Raw genomic sequence first — 17132 nt, forward strand, 5'->3', positions numbered from 1 at the left:
CCACTGCTCCCTCTGCTGATGGCCAACGGGCTTGGTTTTTTTTTTTTTTTTCTTTTATTCTTTCTTTCTTTTCTTTTTTTAACTTTTTCCCGCCCAGAGTCTTGTGCAGACTACTCGACGGCTTGGAGGCAAAGACCTCGGGTTTCCACAGGGACCCAACGCAGGGCCCGCCCCAGTATTCTCAGCGTCCTGTGGCTTTCGTGTGTCGTCTGACTCCTGAGGAGTTTGATCCAAAACAAAACCCCGAAGCCTCCAGCTCCCGGGTCCTTCCCCGATCACGGTCGCCCCTCGGCCTCCCGCGCGCGGGCTCGGCGGCGGTGCGGGGCCAGAGTCGGAGCGGCTCTTCCGGCGCAGGCGGCGGCCGGGCTCCTCCGCGACGCGCCCCCGCGGCTCCCCCGCGCGGCCTGAGGAGGCGCCGCCCGCCGCCGCCGCCTCCACTGAGGGAATGCGAGCCCGGCCGGCGCGCGCGGGAGGCAGCGGCCGCTGAGGCGCGTGGGGGCACGGCGGCGCCGCGGCTCAGAGCGCTCCAGCCGGCCCGGCCCCGCGTTCCCTCAGCCCGGCGCTCACCGAGGCCACAGCGGCCGGCGGCCCGAGCCCCGCGCCAGCACGTGCGCCGCCGCCGACGGCCCGGAGCATGCCCGCCGCCGTCCGGACGCTTGCGCGGGGCCAGCTGGCGGCGGGGGCGCGCGGGGCCACGGGGTGCAGCCGGCCGGGCCGGGGTCGTGGGGCCCGCGCTGCCCGGGACGCGGCGTGAGGCGGCGGCCGAGGAGCCCGGAGCGCGGGTGAGTGAGCGGGCGAGCGGGCGGGCGGGCGGACGGTGGCCCTTCCGGGGGAGCCCGCAGTGCCGGGCAACCGTGCGCGCGGCCTGCTGCCCTGCTGTCGGGCCCTGGGGACGCCGCGTGGGAGAACCGTGGGAGGCGCGGCACCCTCGCCCCGGGTATCGCTTCGTGACCACCCCCTTCCTAGTCGTACTATTAATGTTGATTTCCTAAATTCCTCAGTTGTGGAGGACCCCCCCTCCCTCCCCCCCGGTGACAAGTGTCACAGCAGGTCAGGGCGCAGGTGTGTTTGCAGGGCAGGGGTTGACCCAGGAGGCCCCCTACTCTCTCGGGCTGGCAGCAAGTGCGGGGCAGAGCCGTGGTCTGGGTTTCTCCTGCATCCATCCATACAGCAGGACATCCCTGCGGTCTTGCCGGGCTGAGTGGGCACTGGGGCCTAAGGATGGGGTGTGGTCCCTCTCCATCCCGAAGCTCCCATTCCTGATGTCCTGAGAGATGCTAAATTCTTAAGATGCGTGGGGCGACCTCCTCTTCCACCCACCCCACATTCTTTCTTAGCAGTGGAAAAGACTGATGAGGAGCTTGCCAGAGGGAAACTTAATGTCCCCTTCCCCCAGTGTATACTAACTACCATCTCTCCCCAACCTAAATGTTCATCCCAAGTAAAAATTCTGTATAAATGCCATTTCAAGGCAAGGCCTCTAGCTTTGTTCCTACCCCCCACCCCACACCCCAAACTAGTCTTTCTGCTTCTGCCTTGAGATTCCTCCCTTATTCCCCTCTTTATTTCTGAAACTCTGAGGTAGGCCTACCTGCCTCCCAAGTCTGGATTCTTCAGAAGAGTGGACATCCTTTGGCCACTAACAGTTCTGACCTCTGCCCCATCTCAGAGTCACCCCCAACTGATAGGGTAGCCTGGTACCCTATCCAGGTAATAAATGTGCCTCTTCATTTGTATGGCAGCCACCACCCAGCCCAGGGCTCATCTCTCTGCTCTGAACCCCTCCAACCCCCACCACTTTTATCTGTGTTGCTCTTATCACTGCCTGCCTTCTAGGTACTTCTGTGTCTAGCGTAGTTACTCCGCTGGCTTCAGTGCTCCCAGGTGGCGTTTGCTTCACTGCTGGCCTCCCACCCTGGGCAGCCCCACTGTGTGGAGCCAACCTCCGCTCCGGCAGAATTCCCTCTGACACTTGCTTCTCTGACCGTTGCTTATCTGGTTCCTGGACTGCTGTGGTCAATTTTTTTTTTTCCTTCTTCCCTCTGCTCTCCTGTGAAGAAACTGTTTTGTGGGATTGGAGTAGATGCCCAGACCACTCCCACTGCAGAGAAACACAGTGACTTGGACGGGCTGCTCTTGGACGGAGTGACTTTGCCAAATGACTGAGACAGCACATTCCCTGCTGTGGAGATGACCACGGCCTGGCTGTCAGTCCTCCAGGTGGTGAATGTGGCGTGCGAAGCTAGCTCTCTTCCCTTCCTTGCCTTCTGCGCCTGTGAATACCACAAGAGGCTCGCATGGGCGAGCGTTGAGGAGTCCAGAGGTCTGGGTTCTGTGTTTGCCTCTCCCTGAACTTGCAGTGTGAGTTACACAGTTGAATGGCTTTGCTTCTTCTTGGATGTCTCCTATGGAATCAAAAATTCCCTACTCATGCCCGGGCGTGGTGGTGCATGCCTTTAATCCCAGCACTTGGGAGGCAGAGGCAGGTGGATGGCTGTGAGTTTGTGGCCAGAGTCCAGGACAGCCAGGACTATCACACAGAGAAACCCTGTCTTGAAAAACAAAACAAACCAACCAACCAACCAAACAAAAACCCTCTATTTATTTATCCCTATTTCTCGGAGCTGTCTCCCCTCTGGACGCCTCATTTCTCGTGCTCTAACCTCCAGCCCTCCACTTTCCCCTGAGTTCTTCCAAGCCCCTGTGTGCCTTTTCACCTCTTCCCTGAAGGACACTGAGCTTATCCCTGGCCTTGGCTGGAGGTGGATCCCTTCCCTCCGCCTTTGAGCTGGCCTAATCTGAGTTACCACAATGAAATGAGGACCTCTGTTTCCACATGCCTCCCTGCTAGACTGTACCGTCCCAGATGGTCGGGGCTAAATCCTGTTCCTCTGTCCCCCAGTGCGTCACACCCAGTAGTCACTTGGGAAGACATTGTCTAGAGAATGACTGCCGAGAGCCCTCCACTGTATAGCTCTTACAGCTCTCTCTCACCGCCTTCCTCCCTGCCCAGAGGCCGGCCGTACTACAGGCAGATTTCCTAAACAGCTCATCTGGTTGAGGCTTCCCAGCTGAATCTTTAAGAAGAGCCCATGAAGATGTATGTGCAGTTATTTGTAGAGGTTAGCAGAGGGGAGCATCTGTTGCTTCAAGATTGCTACCTTGTTGCTTTAGGAAGAGCCCAGGCACCACATAGCCCTGCTTGGGAGGGCAGGGGTAGGCTCCTGGGCAGCACCATTTGCCACTGGGCAGGAGAGGCTGATGTTGATGACCAGGCGGCGGGCCACCCCAAGGGACCAGATCTCAGCTTTGCACACAGTGACCTCGGAACTGATTAATAGGACCCCCCTGCTTCTAGGTCCCCAATAGCTAGGTGGTCTTTGCACAGCTTCTCTTCAGGTCATGTGGTTAATGGTTATTAACCCTTTCCTGGCTATCCAGGGATGTTTTTGAATGGAGTCAGGATAGATTCTCATCTGGTTAGTTCTAAAACCCAACCATAGGCCTTACCCATCCGTTGACAGCTTCTTATAGTGTTTCACGTGAAAAATATTTGTGATTAATTTTTAAATGTGTATTTAAGTTATTCTCTGGGTGTTTTGCCTGTATGCATATCTGTGCACTGTATGCATCCTCATGTCCACAGAGGCCAGAAGAGGGTGTTGGCTCCCCTGGGGCTGAAGTGACAGATGCCTGTAGCTTGTGGATTATAACTTGTTTGTGCTAGCTTGTGAACTGCCTTGTGGGTGCTGGGAATCGAACTGAGGTCCTCTGGAAGAGAAGCAAGCGCCTTAACCACTGCGCCATCTCTCTAGTCTCTGTGGGGTTTTTGTTTGTTTGTTTAGAATTTAGGGAAAGGCACACTTCGTCTTCCCTGGGAAACCAGGCTGCTTTTTCTGTGGTAACAAGAAGGAAAGAGGGAAGTCAGCGGTCCTGTGTTGGCCTCAAAAATCCTCTTGCCCCAGCCTATGGGATGCTGGGGTTTGAGGTCTAAGCTGTCACACCTGGATCATCTATGTTCTGTGTGAGTCATCGCGGTAAGTCTCCCTAAAACAGTGGATTGGTGTGAGCTGAATATGACAAGGAGCATCTCACCTAATACTTACGCCAACTCCTAGTGTGGCTAGAAGAAAGTCCCCAGGCATGACTTCTCAGAGGCGTTATAGTTGAAGAATTTTTTTTTAAGAGACAAAAGTTTTATTTTGGCTTATAGTTTAGAGGATTCATTTCATTCTAGTAGTAAAGGTATGGGGGCGCAGAGAGGGTCCCATCACGGGCGGGCCAGGGAACAGGCGGAGTGGCGGTTAGGCAGAATTTTGATCGGTCACAGCAATGATAAAGACATAAATGTATAGGGTTTTGTTTAAACTCTGTGCAAGTTAGCATGACCCCACCAGAGGAGGGTTTCTGGGGCAGGGAGTGGGAGACTGCTCTGAAACCTGATGGGGGAGGCTGGCGAAAGTCTCACGTGACGATGCCAGAGGTAGATTGGGACTGTTAGGGATGAGAGGCAGGGATATCCCAAGGCCACACTGCCAGCTTGGAGCCAAGGTCCCTGTTTGCCAAGGAGTCCTCTTGTACCTTTGAGTTAGGCGGCAGCGTCGGCACTTACTGCTCTGCTCTGGGCCTTAATGAATAGAAGGAGCTGGTTTCCGTAGGCCCAGCCCAGCAAACGATGTGACAGACCTCTCCTAAACCTTTATGATGTGGACACAAAGAGCTGTGTGTGAGGAGGAGCGAGGCTGGCGTTCGCTGAAATTAGTCATATCCACAATTGCCCTTGCCAGAGGATAAAAATGGAAGTTAACCAGCAGGCAAAGATCTGGTAACAGACACCAAAACCCCAAGCCACACACAACCTTGGGAGAAATGACACATTGACGAATTAGCACCACAGCACCTGCTCCTGGTTGAAGTCCTGCCTGCTCCGCACAGCTTCCCCCGGAGTGACCTCACTCTGCCGCCCTGCCTCTCTATCATGGAGAGCAAGCAAGGAATCATGGGTGGGGTGCAGCAGGGGAGACCCGGAGGCTGATTCTGAACTCAGGGCCCAAGCTGGTAGCTCTCGTTTCTTCCTGTTGGCCATTACGACCACCTGCAGGCATGAGAGCAGCTGGCCCTGCAGCGGGAACACCGCTGTACGAGTGAAATCCACCATGCTGCATGGTTACCTGGACAGCTGAGGTGGCCTATTCAAAGTACTCTTGTTGCCCAAAGTCCCAATGGACACTGGACTGGGGGACACTGAGCCTTTGCCTGGGAGAATGAAGGGTTAGGTTCCTGGGAGCCTCTGTCCATGACATTTTCATCAGGTAATCGACACATTGCCTGGTTTGACGTGCGTATTTCTGTGAGAAGGCATCTTGCTTAAGGTACATCACCTGATCACTGACATTCAGCTCACCAGCTCAGGCCTGAAGGGAGCTCATCTGACACACTTTTTTTTTTGCATGTCATAACCTGTGCTCAGGGACGCCAGACACCACCTCAGCATGGTGCCGGGGGGCATTTTAAACGACAAAATCAACACAACTCACAGACATGCAAAAAAGAAAAAAACAAAAAACTGTGGCACTAAACCAGCCACGGAAGGGTACTTGTTTACAATATAAGAGCGGAAACAGAAGGTTGAACGTCGTCACCTTGTTCTTCCTCAGTGGGGAGCCTGCACATCAGGCGACCTACATTTGCCACCTGCAGAAGTTGGGAAATGACCTTGAAGACATTAGGAGCCTTGATTAGGAGTTACAAGTAGATCTGGTTTTGTGTTATTTTTTAATCTATTTTTACTTATGTTTATTTGTCTGTGTGAGCGTGCACCACACAGTGATGTGTGCTGTGCCTGGGGAGGCCAAGAGAGGGCGTCGGGAGCGGTAGTTGTGAACCAACAGGACATGGCTGTTGGGAACCTAGCGTGGGTCTTCTGAGCCATCTCTCCACCTGGAGAAGGAGGAGTGACTAGATTCATTCACAAGTATGCAGTCAGTCCCTCAATAATGGTGGTCCTGCGGTCCTGGACATCTGTCCACCTCAGGGAATCTTGCTGCAGCATGCTCTTAGTGTTCTCCGTGAATGGAAGTGGAAGACCAGGACCTAGCCGCTGGCCGACTCTCACATTTGCTTGTTATAGATGCTGAAGAAGGGACACCTGTCCTTCTTCTCCCAGAGAGTCCCACTTCCTGCTGGATAGTGTCCAGGTGGTCACACACGGGGTGACAACAGCCCAGCACCCACCTGTGTCAGAATTGGCTCTTGCTACAAGCTTCCGGGGGGGGGGGGACGGGCTCTCAGCCAAAGGAGTGGTCTTCCCAAGGGGGTGGTCAGGCCAAGCTGGAGCTTCCATAGCTCAGACTCACAGCAGAGTCTTCCCAGAGATGCTGTGCACTCCTCTTCAAAGTTCATGGGTCTCCAGATTACTCCTGCCCCTTCCCCCTGGGCTTGGGTAGCTTGTTTTAGAGAGTGGCTCCTGGCAAGGGCCTTTCCTGCCTGGGCCTGCCCTAGCAATCTGTTCTCTTTCCCTCTGTTTTCCTCCTAGGGTTGGGTGTCAGACCCTATATCATCCTCCTGGCCCCCTGAGGAGGACCCATGGGGACACGAGTGTCTTGTCAGAAGTGGGCATTGAGTATAAGTGGGTGGTCATTCCTGTGACCATCAAGAGGAACAGCTCCCCTTGGTGCAGGGGCAGGGCTGCCCTTGGTCAAGCCCCTGCTTATCTCTCCTGAGGAGGCGCACACACGGCCTCTCCTTTGCCCAGGGCCGTAATTGCTTTTCTTACCACTTTGTAAGAACCGACTCTTCACTTGCAGTAATTTTTTTTTTTTTTTCAATGAGGGAGAAAAACCAAACTTTTTTTTTCTTTTCTTTTCTTGCAATTAGACTTTTCCTCACTTGGGTAATCACACTGAAAAAAAAGCATTTAAGTCTTTTGAAAACCGCACATCAGTGAGGCTGGCGGGGAGGCACATTCCATCAACAGGGCCAGCCAGACACGCAGGCGATTCGGTGGGCTATAGCACAAGGAAACAATGATTTCACATTTATTTGGGGTTTGCTCTTAGCAGCATATTTCAATTAGTTCGTCAGTGTTGTGCATCTGACAGGCCAAACGTTTATTGTGGTTCGACCATCTGGGAGGTGGGAGGCCCACAGTCTTCCCTGTGGCAGGCAGTAACTACCAGTCTAAGGAAATTTGTTTGGTGTGTTTAAGAACCCAACACTAAAACACCATTAATAACAAAAGCCTCAGCTCCGACAGCACTTCCCCCTTGCTCAGCTGTCAACTGGACATGCATCACCCGAGACTTCATCTCCCCCCGTTGCTTGACATTTTCCAATACAATGAAGCAGATTCCTGAAGCAGTGTACATTTAATTGGCCCGGAGGACGATTTGTATTAAGGTAGTGAGGAGCTCGCTAATTTACACTCCTGGCGGCGCCACAGAGCCTGAGCACTGGCTGCTGGAGTAGCAAGGGATGTGTGTCACGGACTCCTGCCATCAGCAAGCAGCCGAGCTTCTAGCCCGTACGGTGCCTGGGAGCTCTAGATTGATGACAGTTGCCAGCCGTGGGTGACTCACGGAAGCATCGTGAGCTCATGGTGATGACCGCTGACCAGTGCCGCTTGTCCTGCGCTCCTGGGGCAGGAGGGAGTCACGTTTCCTGACTTCACCCGCTGTTTTCATTTCACCTTGGTTATTCCCACCCCGCCAAGGCCTTTCCTGAAGAATGGTCTGTCTGACTTTACGGTGGGATGCCAGAGGAGAGGAGGGAATGTGGAGTCAAATAAATAGGAGAGCCAGAGGAGCACTGGGAAAAATGTAAGAGTTTGACCTTTCCATAATGAGCAATGACATTCCCTGTCCTAGAAACCCCAGGATCATAGGGGCTGGCACAGGACAGTGGCGTGGGATTAGCACTCAGTCAGCTCGTAAAATCTGAGCTGTCCTACTCGCTAGAGGCTGTGCTGGTGGCCTGGCTTGGTGTGGTGGCTACTTGAGTACATGCCAGTAGCGTCCTGACCATGCCCCGCCAAGTTACTCTGGCTGGGCTCTAGAGTTCCTGCTATGGAGATTCCTCTAGGAGGCTGCTCTTCTCCCAACCACAGGGAACCCAGGTCTGCCCACCCTGCTGTACACACTGTGAGGGGATGTAGCCTGTTTGTCTTGGGGTCACTGGTGCCTGACAGAGTGGCTTGGTGCTGATTTGGTGTCTTGGGCCTGTGTGGGAGGCAAAGGTAAGGAGCCAGTTGCCACTTAGCCACCTTTGTGTGATGTTTCAGCCCCTGGTACTGTGCTTGATTCAAAAAACGGCACCACGAAGGGATTGAGGTCACCACTGGTAGTCATCCATGCTTTACCAGTGCTGTTTCCCAGATGGAGACCCTGTGACTCAGAGGTCATAATTTAGACCCCAGCACTCAGTGTGTTAGCTACGGGCTCAGACTGCAGGCGTATGGAGGTTCCGATTCCTCTTGTGCCTGTCTGTGTTGAGTCACGCTGCCGTAAGTCACCGAACTCTGGGTGATGCTGCTGTTGCTTTGAATCCGTCAATGTTTTCCTGATCTGGCTGTGTCTAAACAGTGCAAAGAACTTCGAGGTTTGAGTTTGTGTGTGTTGCTTCTTTTCTGTGGGTTTTTTTTGTTTTTGTTTTTTTTTGTATTTTGTTTTTCTAGAGGGAAATAGAATTCTTCTGCTTGTTCTGAAGCTTTTGCTTTCCAAAAAGAGGCCAAAGGGCTCTGTAGACTGACAGCAGATTCCCTGAGATAGGATCATGTGCACTGGGATCCTATCTATTTATGGAGTTTTGAGGCCAAATCCTGATCTTGTTGTCCATTCCTCCAGCCATGTGCCCCTGGAGGCCAGAGGTCGGAGGTCAGGCACAGGGGTGTGTGTCTAGAGGTCCTGGGGAGATGAGTTAATTGGGAGTAGGTGGTATATTTTTTTTTCTGCCCTGAAGAAAAAACACAGGAGGCCAATGGATTCTGGTATGTAGCCTCCTTTCTAGAGGGGGTGTGTGGTGGGACTTTATAAAAGTTCTGAGTGAGGTTGGCCTTGTTCAGGAGAGGAGGCCACACCTCTGGAGCCCAGGGTCCTCTCGTCCATCATTCTCCTGTGCTTGTGTAGTCTTCTTGGTGTCTTCCTCCTTAGAGAGCGCACAGGACCCAGGGTGTGGTGAAGGTGGTAATGGGCAGCCAGCCAGGAGAGGAGGAGGCTGGACCCGCTGAGACGAGGACCTCAAACAGAAAGTGAGGTGGTAGGCCCAGTTTAGGAACCATGGACTCAGGCCCTGTGTTGTTTAGCTTTTTGTCAACTTGACACAAGCTAGTCATTTAAGAGAAGCCTCCATTTGCCTGACTGATTGGTTGGGAAGGGCCAGTTTACTACGAGCAGTGCCATCCCTGGTCTAGCAGAGAAAGCCAGAAGGAGCAAGCCTGTGAGCATCACTCCTCCGTGGCCTTTGCCTCAGTTCCTGCCTCCAGGTTCCTGCTTGAATTCCTGACCTGAATTCTTCCCTCCCTATCTTAGTCACTGCTGGTCTATTGCTGTGAAAAGTGACAGATCAAGGCAACTGTTATAGGAGAAAGCATTTAATGGGAGCTTTGCTTAACAGTGTTCAGAGGGTTAGTCCACTGTGGTCATGGTGAGGCGCATGGAGGCAAGTATGGACCAGTAGCTGAGACTATAGCCTGATCCATAGGCGGGGGGGGGGGGGGGGGGGGGGGGCGAGGGAGAGACACAGAGAGAGAAAGAGACACTCACAGACAGAGGCAGAGACACACACACAGAGACAGAGATAGAGAGACAGACAGAGAGATAGACAGAGACAGACAGAGACGGAAACAGACAGAGATACAGAGAGACAGACAGAGACAGAGACAGAGAGACTCAGGGTTTAGCATTCAGAAGCCCGCTCCCAGTGACACACTTCCCCCAACAAGTCCACACTTCCCAATCCTTCTAACCCATTCAAACAGTGCCACTTCCTGGGGACTAAGCATTCAAATATGAGTCTACGGGGAGCCATACTTATTCAAACCACCACACTCCACAAGGTGCTTTTGGCTGTGGTGTTTACCACAGCAACAGAAAGCAAACCAAGGCAGGCACCTCAGGCAGGAGTTGGATATGTCCCGGATGCCCAGGCAGTGTGTTCAGAGCTGCAGAGCTTCACTGATCGTCTGAGGTCACACTTGCATTGCTGGCTTCTTGGTTTAACTTCTGGGGCCTAAGAGTTGAGTCAGACAGTACGGGCTGATCCATTTCTCTTGGAGTTCCCCGAGTGCCTGAGCTGGTTCTGGACTCAGAGAAGAGGCCGACAGCCTGAGGACTGGGCCCGCCTATTCCTCTAGGCTGTACATTGCCAGCTTCCTCCTCTTCCCCCTATATGTTGACAGAGCACTAGGAAATCCAGGATCCCAGCCTTTGGGTGCAGAGAAGGTGGAGTGGGCTCCGACGTAAAACTTAAGAAAGGGTCTGGGAAGAAAAGAGGAGCACAGCAGAGTGCAGCCATGTGAGGGTTTCCTCTTTCTAACTCGGCAGGTTGCGTAGCTACGGTCTCTTTCTGCACTTGATCGCTGCTGTGGCCCTGACTGGAGATCTTTCTGTGATTGGATCTGTTCACACTCAAGGAATGGGGACGCCCACGAATGTCCTGCTGCTGCTGGTGTCCACAGCCTTCAAGGGGATCTTCACAGGTCCCTTCCCCACTGGGAGGTCACCTTGGGAGAGGTAGCGAGTGCACTTGGGTGGGGTAACTGCCATCCGGTGTCCAGTGAGTCTCTTCAGAGGTGCATCTTTCTGTGAGTTGTCCACGTAGCATGTGTGACTCTTCAGTGGCATTGTCACCCAGTGGACTTTCTCACTGGTGTAGTTGCCTTTGAGTCACCCACAATCTTGTAAATAACTCTAATGATTGCTGGGTTTGCCCAGCCGGAGTGTGTGAAATCCTTCCTTTGGCGCCCTCTCTATGTGGGGAGAATAGACGCATCTTTACATTTCTCCAGGGGAAGTCATGTGGTGAAGCATGGTGGCATTCAATAAACACTTCCAAAGGAAACAACTCGGTGGCATTTAGTGCATTCACAGTGGCACACACCCAGCCTCTTTCTCTTTCCAGGACACTCTAAAAGAGGAACCCAACACCCATTGGCAGTCCCTGTGCTCCTCCAGCCCCCTGGCGACAAGGAATGGGTGTTTTGTTTCCATAGTCAACTCTTCTGGACATCTGTAAACAGAATCACATAACGTGTGACCTTTTGTGTCTGGCTTCTTCGTAACTCAGCGTCATATTTCCAGCGCCCACCAAGCTGTACATATGTCAGGCTCGTTCCTTTTTCCCTCTGATAGAATACACACAATATAAAAACCCATCACGCTGACCGTCTTAAGCGTACAGTTTAACAGCCTTAAGAGCGCACTCAGGTGGCCGTGTAGCCGTCCCCACTGTCCATCCACAGAGCTCTTTCATCTTCCCACTTGACGCTGTCCCCATTAGACAGTTCCTCACCCTCCTCCCCAGCCCCCAGTAACTGTTTTTCTACTTCCTGTCTTTATGGATTTGATTACTGTAGGGATGTCATATTGGTGCCACCATGCCTCATTTTGGGACTGGCCTCTTTCACTTGGTGTCATGGCCTCAGGAGTCACTTATAGTATGTGCCAGAATTGCCTATCTTTTCAGGGGCGAACAGCATCGTGTAGATAGGCCATATTTTGTTTGGTTGTTTTTGGGTCAGGGAGGTTTTGGCCTCAGTTTACTTCTAGTTGAAAAATGAGCTGGGTAATGGCACATTAATTAGGCAGACCTCTGAGTTCTGGGCTAGCCTGGTCTACAGAGCAGATTCCAGGACAGCCAGAGCTACACAGAGAAGCCCTGTCTTGAAAACAAAAAGGAAAAATGATACTCAGCCAGGAGATGGAGAGCCAGAAGCCTTTAATAATCACACCTCCGTGTGCACCTCTAGGGATGCTGGGTGGGAGATGACCTGTGAGGGTGGCTTTGGGCATGCACTGTCACCCTGATTGGGTGTATACTGGGCTTTTCTGTCTCAGGTATGTAGGTTGGTCTCAGGCTCCCCATCAGGGCATTCTGGAGGGACTCACTTGGATCTATGGTGACTCCTTCCTTCCCTGAGGACCTGGAACAAGGTGCAGAAGTCGGCAGATGTCCTGGTTCTCAGTGACCTGCGTTTCCGCTGATTCCCAGGAGGTAATGGAAGGGAACACAGGGGACACGTGCCCCATGGATCATTGTCCATTGGTACTCACCCGTAACTGGGGGAGTGAATGACATGACATCACTAGCCTCTGGGGTAGCCGAGTGAGAGCAGGAAGTCAGCCTGGAATTCACAAAGTCGCACTTGCTTTCATTATCCTAATTAACTGTCTGGGTGCCTGAGGAGCAGGGGACTTGGGAAGCTCATTTTCAGTGGCCAGCGAGGCCAGTTGTGGTTCCCATTCATGATTAAGGATACTTAATGATCTACCCAGACCACAGAGAACGGCTAGTCCTGCTCACCATCCTCTGTGGACTTGCCATAACATAGTCATGCTAGGAATCCATGCTAGAGATCACAGAGAAGAGGAGGAGAGGGCGACACAGAGGGTCTGGCAGGAGGGGGATGGTGACACAGAGAGACTGGCAGGTTGACAGGTTGAGACTGAGGGCAGAAGCAGAGAGAGAGAGAGGGAGAGAGAGAGAGAGAGGGAGGGAGGGAGAGGGAGAGGGGAACAAGTGGCTTCTTTCTTTAGTCCTAAGTTAAATTTTTAATTATTTTCCTAGTTTTAAAAACTTTCAAGGCAGCTGGGTGCGGTGGTACATGCCTGTAATCCCAGTACTCAGGAGACAGAAGCAGGCAGATCTCTGGGAGTTCAAGGCTAGTCTGATCTACAAAGGGAGTCTAGGATAGCCAGCACTGCACACAGAGAAACCCTGTCTCAGAAAAAAAACCAAAAATCCTGAAACAAACAAACAAAAAACCCAAAAAACAAAAACAAAACTTTCAGGGCTGGAGAGAGAGCTTGGTGGTTAAGAGCACTCGCCCCTCTTGCAGAGGACCTGAGTTCAATTCTCAGCACCCTCATCAGGCTCAGCTGCCGCTGACTCCTGATCAACCGCCTCTGGCCTTCTTGTGAAGCTACATTTACATGTACAAACCCATCCACACCCAGACACAATTAAATCACCCAACTTTTCAAAGTAATAGACGTTCATGGTAAGTTAACAAAGATGATTTAAAAGTCAGGTAGTTTTATAAAGTCTGTCACAAGATGGAACAGGTATGTATAGCCACAAGATGGATGTGTGATACAGGACAGTGCAGATTCAACTTGAGGCTGTTCTGCTCAGTGAAGCAAGCAAGTCACAAAAAATACTGCATGGTTCCACCAAGGCAAGGTACTGAGAGAGGCCAAGCTCTGACATCCAGAGAGGAGTGGTGGCGTCGCATGGGGGTGGAATCGGCGGTAACGGGGAGGTGTTCACAACAGGCAGAAAACTTTGGTGACATGGAACCTGAAGTCTGTGACATATTGCACATGTGAAAATCTGAGGGGACAGAGCCCATGTGAAGTAGTCTCACTCCGAGAGTGTTTCTCTGTCACTTTAATAAAGGCTTTAAGTAGGGCTGGGGAGATGGCTCAGCAATTAAGAGCACTGGTTGCACTTCCAGAGGACCCAGGTTCGACTCCCAGCGTCCACACGGTGGCTTATAACCATCTATAACTCTGGTCTCAGAGGGTTTGATGCCTTCTTCTAGCCTCTGGGCACGTACACAGGGAACAGACATACATTTAGGCAGACCACCCACATACATAAAATTAAAGCTAAGTAACTAAAAAGTAAAATGGCTTTAAATAATCAAGTCACTTTAGAATATATAAATGAAAAGTGGCATTTCCTGGTTATGGACCTTAAAAAACAAAACCAAACCAAAACAAAAGCAACTTTCCATCCCCTCAGTGTGGAGGATGGAGAAGGATGCCGTGATGCTGGGCAAGGATCGTTGCACTGAGCTTTATAGCCGCCGTGTTTGTATTTTAGTGACAGCCAAAGCTGTTGGCTTGCTGCTCTGCTCCTGCCGCTGGCAAAGGTTCTGTCCCAGGTGTCTCTGTTTCACCCCTGGGCTCTTCTGGACCAGGCTAAGCTTGCTGTCCGTGTGTGAGGTTCTAGCAGATGTGGCAGTGTCCAGCTGCTGCACGTGGAAATGTCCGTTCACAGAAGTCTCCAGGCTAGCCCACTATCACAGCATACCCCCTCTCACGGCACTGTGTGCTTTTTGCACCATTTGCTCCATGCCGTGTACTCACGTTACTACACGGTTGCCTGTGGTCAGCCCTGTTGCAGAGAAGAGAATGCGGAGGCCAAAGGGAAGGCAGTGTCCTCAAGGTCCCTGGCTCCTGGTCTTGGATGCTGGCCACCCGGCAGCTCTGCACTGACTACTGCTTTGGATAGCTTACCATCTTGTGTACCCATGTTGGGGTTGAGCAGGTCTGGGGTTACCTACAAAATAGCCTGCTGAGCTTCCTTTGTGGGAGCTGGTCTGAGCATTGAACTATGTTGGGTTGGAAGCCTGTCACAGGCTGAGAGGAGCTCCGTCGCTGGGCAGGGCCTGCTGCGGAGGGGAGTTTGCTTGCACTAGAGCTGGCGACCGCAGGCCTGCCGAGCCACCCACACAGCCCATTTGCTCAGGACTGTCCAAGGCTGAGCTGCTCTCCTGGATGAGGTGGGTGCGCTGTCACCCTTTTGATGGCCCGAGGGCCTCTCTTGTTGAGACCTTGGTCCGTCCCACGCCGCTGGAACTGGACAGACAGGGCTTTTGTCAGGTAGAGGTTCTATTTTTAGCCCCACTGCCTGTGTCACTCGTCACTATGGAGATGCCAGCTTGTGGCCCATAAGGATGCATGCCTCCACTAGCAGTGAGGACAGGGGCCCTACTTCCTTCCTGGAACTTCTCAGTCAGGACCTTGGTCAGCATGAACACACACACACACACACACATACTCTCTCTCTCTCTCTCCCTCCCCTCCCTCCCTCTCCCTCTCCCTCTCTCTCTCCCTCTCCCTCTCCCCCTCCCTCCCCCTCTCTCTACCTCTCGATAGAGGGAAAGCACTCTCACACCACAGAGACAGGGACAGAGTAATAGTGTAATGGCAGCAGGCCTGTCTCTGGGGTGTGGCCCTATGTGTGGACAGTGCCCACAACCATCTCTTGTATTGGCTAGACTGGTCTAGAAGAGTGGAGACCCCATTTTGGGGGTGCTATGTAACTTGGGGGTTGCTTTACCTCTTTAGACCTTCGTGTTTCACAATAAGGATCCATGCCCTACTTGCTTGGATCTGATGACATGATTGGGGACACTGAGTTTATGATTGGGGGGGGGGGATGAGTGTCATATAGCTGCGTGTGTGTGTGTGTGTGTGTGTGTGTGTGTGTGTGTGTGTGTATGTGTGTGTGTGTGTATGTGTGTGTGTGTGTATGTGCGTGCATGCGTGCGTGCGCATGTGCATGTGTGCTGCTAAGGTTGTCCTCTGGAGAACATTTAGATTTCCCCCACTACTTGTTTTTCTTTTTTTTTTTTCTTTTGTCTTCTCCATTTGAGGGCAGGGAAGAGGAGGTGGAAGAGAAAATATTCTAGCCCTTTTCATGCTTATGGTAAAAGATAGGGCAAGGATGAGGAAGCAGCCCCGTCCTCCCTCTTATGTGTCATCCTGCAGACTATATGATAAGACTCTAGAGTCAGGGGATGTGACACTTCCACATGAGCTGCTTTTCCACAGTGAGAGTAGCCGAAGCTCAGAGAGGTTAAAGTGTTTGTCCAGAGTCACACAGCCAGTGAGCCCTAAAGCAGGAGCCGGAAACTCTCCTGACTACACCAACAGTTCTGTGCTGGGTGGTTACCGGTCTACAGTGGGTGCCTGACCACTGTGGGCCATGGCAACACATCCTGTCGGTTGTATCTGTTCAGAATCTTGGACTTGCCTGTGACCTTAAACCTTTAAAAATAAAGTAAAACAAGTGTTGGAGAGGATGTGGAGGAGGTGGTGGGATGTGAACCTGCAGCAGCAGCTGTGGAGGACAATTACCACGTGACCAGTGAGTCCCCTGCGTGGGCCACCCTGGAGAGAAGTGGAAGTAGAGGCTGCTGCAACTTCTCTCCAGCGTCCACAGCAGGGCCGGAGATCATAGCTAGATCAGGTAGAACAGCTTGGACTCTGCAGCGCCAGATAAACAGAACATGGTCCGTGCATACGGTGGAGCATTCAGCCATAAAAAGGAATGAAGCGTTAACACACTACACAGGGATGACGCTTTGAAGAGCTCTGCTAACTGAAAGAAGATAACCACGCAAGGTCAATACCATGTGACACCGCTCACCCTCAGTCCCCAGACTAGAGGTGAAAAATACAGTGCGGTTAGCCTGGGTCATTGTCGGGGGAAGCTGGGAACTGTTTCAGTGGAATAATGAAATGTTCTAGAATAGCAGCAGTGGCTGCACCGCCTTGTGCTTGCTCTAAAGGCTGCTGGACTGTAAACTAAAAATCATGAAATGATGCTAAAAGAACAAAAGAAAACAAATAGAAATCTCAAGCTTAGGGGGTTGGCCCAGATAATTTTAGAATCTCCAGTGCTCATGGGCTAGCTAGCTGATGCCTCACTTTTTTATGGACACAAGGGGACGGTGTTCACATCTGTGGCCTGCCTGAGACCTCCTGCACAGCGAGGGCCCCAGGTTATTCTGCAAGGGCAGTCCCGGCAGTTAACAGCCTCATGCACGTGTGAACATCTGTCTCTGTGGAGCGCTTGTGCACCTGACATTGGGCATGTCCTTTTATGGCTCTCATTTGTTCTCAGCAAGTGGAAAGATAAATACCTTTTCAAAGAGCAGATGCCAGCTGCCCACGGTCCCTGCCTGGGTCCCCAGCTGCAGGGTGGGTGGGAGATTGCACCACCGGGGGTCACAGGATGCTGACTGGGACAGTGGATGTGGGTGATGTACGCAGCTTTGGGGAGTCTTTGCTTCAGACCTCCAGGTAGATCTCAAGTGGGTCTTGTGTTCCCTCACAACCTTTGTGTTCTCCCACTTCTGGCTGGGCCTGAGGCTTAAAGGAACAAGGGTGAGAGTACCCAGCTGG

General features: G+C 52.3%; 1 protein-coding gene across 9 annotated transcripts in view; it reads left to right on the forward strand.

The window, feature by feature from the left end:
* Nucleotides 1–711: 711 nt before the first annotated feature.
* The window catches only part of Pitpnm2 (phosphatidylinositol transfer protein membrane associated 2), a 129689-nt gene continuing 113268 nt past the window's right edge, over nucleotides 712–17132 (forward strand). For all 9 annotated transcript variants that reach the window (XM_051161452.1, XM_051161459.1, XM_051161458.1 and 6 more), the window contains exon 1: nucleotides 712–782. The gene's annotated coding sequence lies outside the window, so the exon portion shown is untranslated. The remainder of the gene's footprint in view (nucleotides 783–17132) is intronic.

This window comes from Acomys russatus, chromosome 19 (genome assembly GCF_903995435.1).
Source record: "Acomys russatus chromosome 19, mAcoRus1.1, whole genome shotgun sequence".
NCBI lineage: Eukaryota > Metazoa > Chordata > Mammalia > Rodentia > Muridae > Acomys > Acomys russatus.